General features: G+C 38.6%; 1 pseudogene; it reads right to left on the minus strand.

Annotated features, from left to right (window-relative positions):
* Positions 1-3,641: 3,641 nt before the first annotated feature.
* On the minus strand, positions 3,642-4,171 carry LOC143676185 (PEST proteolytic signal-containing nuclear protein-like; annotated as a pseudogene).
* Between the last annotated feature and the right edge of the window lie 4,396 nt (positions 4,172-8,567).

Raw genomic sequence — 8,567 nt, forward strand, 5'->3', positions numbered from 1 at the left:
AGATATCACAGAAATTAAAGCTTCTGTAGACCAAATAAAAAATATACTACAGATACACAATGGAAGATTTGAAGAGGCAGGAGAAAGAAATTAGAAAACAGGGCAACAGATCTCAAACACACAAAAGATCAATGACAAAAAAGATGGGAAAATTTGAAATGGATCTCAGGGAAATGACAGACCAAACAACGTGCACAAATATAAGAATCATTGGTGTCCCAGAAGAAAAAGAGAAGAGTAAAGGGCTAGGAAGATTAGTGAAAGTTATAATGGGGGAAATCTTCCCCACCTTTATAAATATGCAAATCAAAGAAGCCCAATGAACTTCAAATACAATAAATTCAAATAGGCCTACCCCAAGAGACATACAATAAGTCTGTCAAATGCTGGAGAGAAGCAGAAAATCCTGAAGGCAGCAAGAGAGAAACAATCTACTACATACAAGGGAAACCACACAAGACTGAGTTTGGACTACTCAGCTGGCACTATGGAGGTGAGAAGGCAGTGGTACGATATATTTAAGAACCAGAAAGACAAAGACTTCCAGCCAAGAATTTTGTACCCAGACAAACTGTCCCTCAAAACTGAGGGAGAGATTAAAATTTTCACAGACAAACAAAGGCTGAAAGAAGATGTCAACAAGAGACCAGCCCTACAAAAAATAATAGAGGGAGTTCTGCTGGCTGAAAAAATAACAGACAGGAAAGGAAAGTCTGGAGAAGAGCACAGAATTAAAGAACTCCAGTCAAGATAACTTAAAGGATCAAAAGTGAAAGAGGGAAAATAATATATAGATCTGACAAATAAAATCCAAAGGATAAATGGCGGATTCAAGAAATGCCTTTACAGTAATTACTTTGAATGTTAATGGACTAAACTTACCAATTAAAAGAAACAGATTAGCAAAATGGACTAAGAAATATAATCCAGCTATATACTTCTCACACAACTCATTTTAGATGCAAGGATACAGTACACTGAAAGTGAAAGGATTAAAAAAGTTGTTTCACACAAGCTGTAGCCAAAAGAAACCAGAGGCAGCTATACTAATATAATATCAGACAAAACAGACTTTAAATGTAAAGGCATCATAAGAGACAAAAAAGGACACTATATATTAGTAAAAAGGAACAATTAACCAAGAAGAAACATCATAAATGTCTATGCTCCTAGTCAAGGAGCTTTAACTTTGTTAAAAAGGTGAAGAGGCAGCCAACTCAATGGGATAAAATATTTGGAAATCAGCATTGGATAAAGGTTTGATATCCTGTATACCCACCGCACACCCCCACCCCAAGTGCAGCCCAACCCACCTCATCTTTCCCTACCTCCCCCTACCAGCTCCCTGCAGGCTGTCGCCAGCATGTAAAGGCTGCAGGCACTTACTCCATACCCAGGCTACACCTGTCCTCAGCCCATATAGTCACACAACCCCACCATAAACATCACTTTACAACAGTCCTAGACGCACGCATGGTATGACCCCCAGTCACGCCACCCCAGCTTAGGGAAAGCGCTGACCTGCACAGCCAGGTCACATCTACCCCCAGCCCATGCAGGCATAATGCCAACCCACTGCCATAGCTCTGTATATGCACACAAAGGGACCTCGCACCCTAGACCAATGCACACCAGGGTTACGCCTTCCAAGCCCGTACATCCTCACAACTACATCCTCCCTGCCATGGAGCACCCACGTCCATAAGCACCAGCATGACATCCCTAACCCGCACCTATACCTGCGCTGCAATGCATCACAGAACTGCTGGTCCCCTCCCACGCCCTGCATCCTGCTACACACCCATCCCACAAACACAAGGCTTTAGAGTACTGAAGGAAATCAGCTCCCAAAGTGAACAATCAAGATATTTACCTGCAACAAAAGTAACAGAAGATCACTAAGTATATCACAATGTAGACAGACATAGCCCAACCTAACAACCAAATTAAAACACCAGAAGAGACACAGACATTGGAACAACTAATCAAAGACGTACATATAACTTACTAAATAAAATAAGTGGGATGGCTAATGACATAAAGAAGATCAAGAAGATAGTAGAAGAACATAAAGAGGAATTTATTTCTATTACATGAAATAATTGAAAATTTATTGCATGAAAAATTACATGTAAGTGAACAAACTCCTAGAAATATACAACATTCATGCTGCTTCTCTGGAGTTTTTAATTACTATTAAAAGAGATCAGTGAGCAGTTACCATCAATAAAATAGTCTGAAGCTGCCTCCAAATTTAACATTGTAGGAAATTTTAAGGAAACCATTATACTGAATGTTTCCTTTATTTGTGAACATGCTTTTAAAGATGGGTTCAACTGTAACATTAAGAGATGTTCATACACAATACAAAAATAACCCAAACAAAACCAAATCCTACAACACAGTGAACAATGTACATATGCTCAGAAATTTCAAGAAATATGCTTGAAGATGCATTTTTGTTCCGCCTATTTCACTGAAATGTGCTTTTGAGAGATCATTGGGCAATCCATATACACTTAAAAAAAGCCATATTATTCTATTGACTCAAATTGGATTTCACAAGTTAGTAACATAAATGCTTTGACAAAGCACAGTAAGTGCATCTTCTTATTTTCCATCTTCATACAATGTTAATTTTTGGCTTTCATACCTTTTAAAAAATGAAAATAGCCAATTATTTAAGCAATATGTACATTTATGTTTTTGGTAGTGGCTCATATTGTAAAAGAAACAACTTTTTTATGATTTAGCTCAAGTTCTGGTGAAGAGGCTCACAGGAATTAACTAACAACAAAAATAAACAGAAGCACATTCAAGACACTGTTTTACATCCGTAGCAAATGAAAATTCTTTGAAGACTAATGAAGGTAGGAAAAAAAACATTAAGGTAAGTGAGCAATTTCAAATACTCATGTTTATGTAGCATTTCAGAAACTGTTTACTTTTAAAGAGCTAAGTCTCTGTATGCATTGATAGCAATGCAATACATAGTTTAAGATCACTTGAAAGAAGGCAAATACCCATAGGGAAAAAAAATTGTATTTTAAATGTATCTAAATTTACTCCCAGTCAATAGTCCAGTAATATTCTCCCCACAATACAGTGCTCCCTTTCTATAAGGCTGTTCCTGAGAACCAGGCAATTTAGGAATGAGGGAGTTAAGAGAGCAACTGCTTGCATTTTGAACCAGGTTAAATAGACAATATCACTTTTGCTTCCCTCTTAATGTGCCAATAATTGTGTTTAAAAAATATGCAAATCTTCAAGAAAAATATGCAAGTCTTTAAAAAGTTACCATTTCTGATTTCTTTATTATCTGTAACCTTTAGAAATTAATCTCATGAAACTACAAAATTAGCAAATGTCTTGAAATCAGTATATAAAATACAAACTACATCTAATTTTAAGCTTTCATTTATTAATATAACAATCAGTCTTTTAAAAAGCTCGCGCCAATGGTTCAGTGGTAGAATGCTTGCTTTCCATGCAAAAGAGCCAGGTTCAATTCCCAGACCATGCGCCCCCCCTCCCCCCCAAAAAGGCCATTCCAAAGATAGACTTCCACTATTCTTTAAAACTGGAAACTGTTCCTTTTCATTTAACACCCACCCCCACACCCCATTCTTAAATCACATCATTTAATTGTCTTGTTCAAGGACATTTCCAAGGTGAGCTTTTGTATTTTGCTCCCATCCTTGTGATTATCAGAAAGCCCATGCTTTCCTTGGTTGAAGGAGTTTGGTCCTGTAGATACTGTATCCCTTCCAATACTCTTTCTCCTCATCTCTGCTTCTGGAAGCATTTCTTCTGGTTCATTATCTTCATCGTCAGTAAAAGCTACGGCTTCTGAAAGGGTTTTTGAAGCAAGAGTTGGAACAGTTTCTTTAGGACTTGATCCAAGTTTGATGGATATGGCTGAAGCTTCCTTTGTTGTCTGACTACCTACGGTAAATTCAAACTTGGAAATCTCCATGGGCTTTGCTGGGAGACCTTCAGCTTCTTTGTCAGCTGATCACTTTTCTCTCCTGCAGCTGAACTTTCCCCTCCATTAAGGGAAGAAGGAGCCTTAGTTTTCACAGGTTTTTTCTGTTTCTTCTTCAGGACCTCCGGTGGTTCCAGCTCACTGCAGCTTTTCTGGCTTCTCCTCTCCCACCTTCCCATCTGCCATTTTCCTGCCACCGGGACACAATTTTGCATCGTTTTTAATGTTAAGTTGTAGTTATGCAAACAAAACACAAATGTGTTCTCCTCTCTATACTGTCCCTAGCCTCAGTCTGTGCCACAGTAGAATTTATGACAAGAATTATTACTCTGACAAAGAGGGGCATTTCATAATTATAAAAGATTCAACACATCAGGAAAATATAAACATTATAAATATGGGCACACGTCACAATTAAATCTCCATGTTCGTGAAGTAAAACTTAATACCTATCTCAGATATAACCACGTAAACAAGGAGGGGGCAAAGCTACTGTCTTCTGATTTCCTCCAACTCAGTTCCTCCCACTTTATGCAGCTGAGGTGACAGCTTTAACTGTGACTGTTTCAATCGTATGCCTATTAGTTGGGTTCACCCAGAGCATGTACTCCCTCTGAATATCCAGCCTTATATACATCAACTGTGTATGTTTCTAGTACACAGTTGATTACTAAGGAGTATTTTTGAATGAAGACATGAACAAATGAATGACAATTCAGCCACAGATAGAGAAGAAACAGCGTCATATATATATATATATATATATATATATATATATATGGGGGGGGATTGCATGGTCTGGAAATTGAACCCGGGTATCTTGTATGAAAGGCGAGCATTCTATCACTGAACATCATATATTTTTAGTATTATTAAAAACTGTGCCAAATCCCAAAAGTACACTTTTACAGGCTGAGTTCCTAGATACGTTAATAGGTATTCAGTGAAAAACAGGAGTTTGGTTCTGAAACTTTATCCTGTCTGTTCTTGGGTATTCTCAATGACTTTCAAAGTGCTTAAATCTGTTTCCCCCCTTTTATTTATTTGACAAGAATTTTTTTTCATATCTTGAGGAATAAAATAGTAATATCTCAGAATCTTGTTTGGGATATGTTAAGATAGTTCTGAGGGATTGGTATGGTATGAGCCTGAAGTGGTGGCTTATGGAGCACACAAGTTTACTGGTATAAAATGCTGAGCAATTTGAACTTTATTATGCAGACTATATAAACCATGGTTAGATTTTAGAGAAAGAAGTTACATTGTCGCATATGCATTTGATAAATATGCCAGCAGCAGTGTAGAGGATGCGTTGGAGGGCAGCCAGGCAAGAGGTGGAGGAACAAGTAGAAAGTTAGTGGCAATGGTCGAGGTTATAGGTGATGAAGTCATGGAGTTAAGATTCTTATAAGAAGAAAGGGGATGAGGGCTGAAATTAAGAAAACATACTCAGTCGGTAGAATTGAGACATCATCCTGACCAATTCCATTGAAGGATGACAGAGTGGGAAGTATCATGGAAACCTTCCAGCTTCTTCTTAGAGAACTGGGCAGGTGTTGGTGACATTCATCCTAACCGGGAAGGGGGAGAAAACACTTGGGGAAGAGCTTTAGTTTAAGGACCTTATGAGAATCCAACTGGAAATTCAGATGTGGGTATGAGAAGAGAGTTCTGGGCTTGATGTGCAGAGTTGGGGGTCACTGGCATATTGTTTGAAGAAGTCATAGGTTTTGGTGTGGTCACTCAGAGAGAGTTGTAGAGTGAGAGTGAAGTCGGCAGGAGATGGAACCATGGGCATCATCAGCATGTAAGGGGCAAATGAAGAAAGAAGACACTGAGAAGGAAGAAACAAATAGGTAGAGAAACCAAAAGGATGATATGGGGAGGCCAAATCGGTGGTAGAAGAAAAAATATAACCAAATCTATAAATGGTGCTGCTAAGCCAGGAAGAAAAAAGATGAATGATAAAGGAAAGTGGCTATTGCATTTGAGAACTTTAAGGTAATTGGCAATTTTAGGAGATCAGTTTCAGCGGAGTGGTTGGCTGGTGTGTGGCAAGATCACTGTGGGTTGAATTAAAGATCGGGGAATCTAGACAGGTAATGTATATGACTCTTCTAAGAAGCCTAGCTCTGAAAGGAGAGAGAGAGAGTGCTGTGCTTAGATTGGTGGGGACCATGAAGGAAGATATTCTCTTAGTTCTGTATGAAACTTAAAGAGAGAAGGTAGCATGCTTTTTTGTCAAAGAGATGCCAGAGAGAGGGAGAAAGTGACATCAGAGGGGATTGGGCATGTTTGTTAGGAGGCAGAATGAGAAGCAACATATCCAAGGCCAACTACAAAGGTCTAGCAATATTTTCTTACTCTAATCTCTTGTTGACCAGTCAGTAAATGTCCCTAAGACAGGATATTTAGGATAGATTCAGTAAATTGGGTAGAGGTATCTTCTTACCCATTTGTGTACTTCCTATCATGGTAGGTTAGACATAAGGAAGTATTCACTTGCCCACCAACAAGCCTTACTCACTGTGCTGCTTCTGCCCTGCTCCAACCTTACCACAGTCTTATTCCCCAGGTCCTTTCCATGCACAGTTTCTGTGAATGAAATCCACATTTTTCATGTGTCCTACCAAGGCCCCTTGTGCCTTCTGCGTAACTTTCCAACTGTATACCCAAACACTGCCCTACTCTCTCTTCTATTTCTTTGAACTGGTGGAGTGCTTTGCCCCATCTGGACATCTGCTCTCCCTATGGCTGCTGCCAAGAATGCTCTACCTCAGCACTTTGCATGGCCGGCTGCTCATTATTCAGTTCTCAGCCTGAATGCCACATCACCTCCTCACTTGAAATAGATGCATGTAAACACCCATCCTTTATTATTGATAACAATACTTTTACATCTTTCAAATCCCTGAGTGGAACAATGGCCATCATTTCTTGCTTGAAACCAGGGTCGTTGGGGTTAAAATACCATAGAGGTGGCCATGATTTACCAAAATGCCAGGAAATCTTAAATGCACAGCATTCCAGACTGTGACGTGAGTAAGAGAAAAGTAAAAAAGATTTATTGCCATGCTCTTTCAGGGATACTTGTACTGGTTTGAAATTGTTATGTATCACAGAAAAGCCGTGTTCTTTTAATCTGATGTTGTCATTACAGACCTCCTGTGACCTTTTGATTAGGTTATTTCCATGGAGATATGACCCATCAATTCAAGGTGGATCTTAATCCTTTCCTGAAGCCTTTATGAAAGGCAGCCATTGGAAACCAGAGCTGATATGGACAGCAGAGAGACAAAGCTAAGCGAAGGGCAAAGAGGGATAGAAATGCCCCAGAGCTGCTCAGAGTAGAACCACAGGAAACAGAGAACTCAGGGAGGTTTCCTCAGAGGAGCAAGAAAGGACCTGCAGATGTTCGGAGAGAAAATCACTGGAATCAGAAGCTGAAAGTAATGCAGCCAGGAGCAGAAGATCAGCAGACACCTGTCATGTGTCTTCCCAAATGACAGATGTGTTCCAGATATCATCAGCCTTTCTTGAGTGAAGGTGTCCTCTTCTTGATGCCTTAGTTTAGACATTTTTGTGGCCTCAGAACTGTAAATTTGTAACCAAAAAAAAAAAAATCCCCTTTGTAAAAGTCAATCCATTTCTGGTATATTGCATTCCAGAAGCTTTAACAAACCAGAATAATAGTGCTGAGCAAGGTTGAGACCTCATATCCACATTAAGCCTAAAATTCAGATATTGACATTATCTCTAAGTGAGACCGTACATTCTTTAATTTTGTTTGTTAATAGGTTATTTAATTAGCTATAAAATGTTCCAGAATATAATCCTTCTTTGGGGAGTTTTTATTTGTTAGTTTTTTGTACATGTAGGTCTCTGCACACCTATGAGTTCCTCTACCAGCTAGAAGGAAAGGGCAGCTTCAAAGAAAGGTGTTTGAATAGCTGAGATTTCAAACCTATGGGCGCTCTGTAATTCAGGCCACATACTACAGCTTTGACCACAGGAATCTGCACCCAGGGAGGGACCCCACCAGGATCCAAGTTCTTAGGAGAACATTCCTACTGGTACTGTACAAGGGCAGGAGAAGGAAAGATAGGGATAAGTAAGGAGATCACAGTCTGTATGGGAACCGTTTTACAGCAGAACATCAACAAAATGTTGTTTGGCTTGTGCCTGAATCAATCATTTTCCATGAAAATGAATCCTTACTATTTTAATGAATAAGTGAAATATATGGAAAGTCTGATTGAAAAAAGTCAGGCAATTTTTATACTTATGATAAAAAGAATCAGGCTAATTTTACACTGTTAGGATTGCAAATCACCCATCTATAGAGATAGTATAACTTTGATTCATTCAGTTTTATCTTTTGCACTTTACATTTAGTTAATAGAATCTGGGCATTTATGTACTTATTTTACTGAATATTATCATTTTAAAAATAATACCCTACAATATAAAATATTCTTATGATTTCATTAACATTGAAAATCTCTGTTCAGTTTTGAAGTTAAATGTTTCAACATTATTTGTCAGGTACATCCAAAATCTCTCCTAATTAATATAAGGCCAA

This window comes from Tamandua tetradactyla, chromosome 3 (genome assembly GCF_023851605.1).
Source record: "Tamandua tetradactyla isolate mTamTet1 chromosome 3, mTamTet1.pri, whole genome shotgun sequence".
Taxonomy (NCBI): Eukaryota; Metazoa; Chordata; class Mammalia; order Pilosa; family Myrmecophagidae; genus Tamandua; species Tamandua tetradactyla.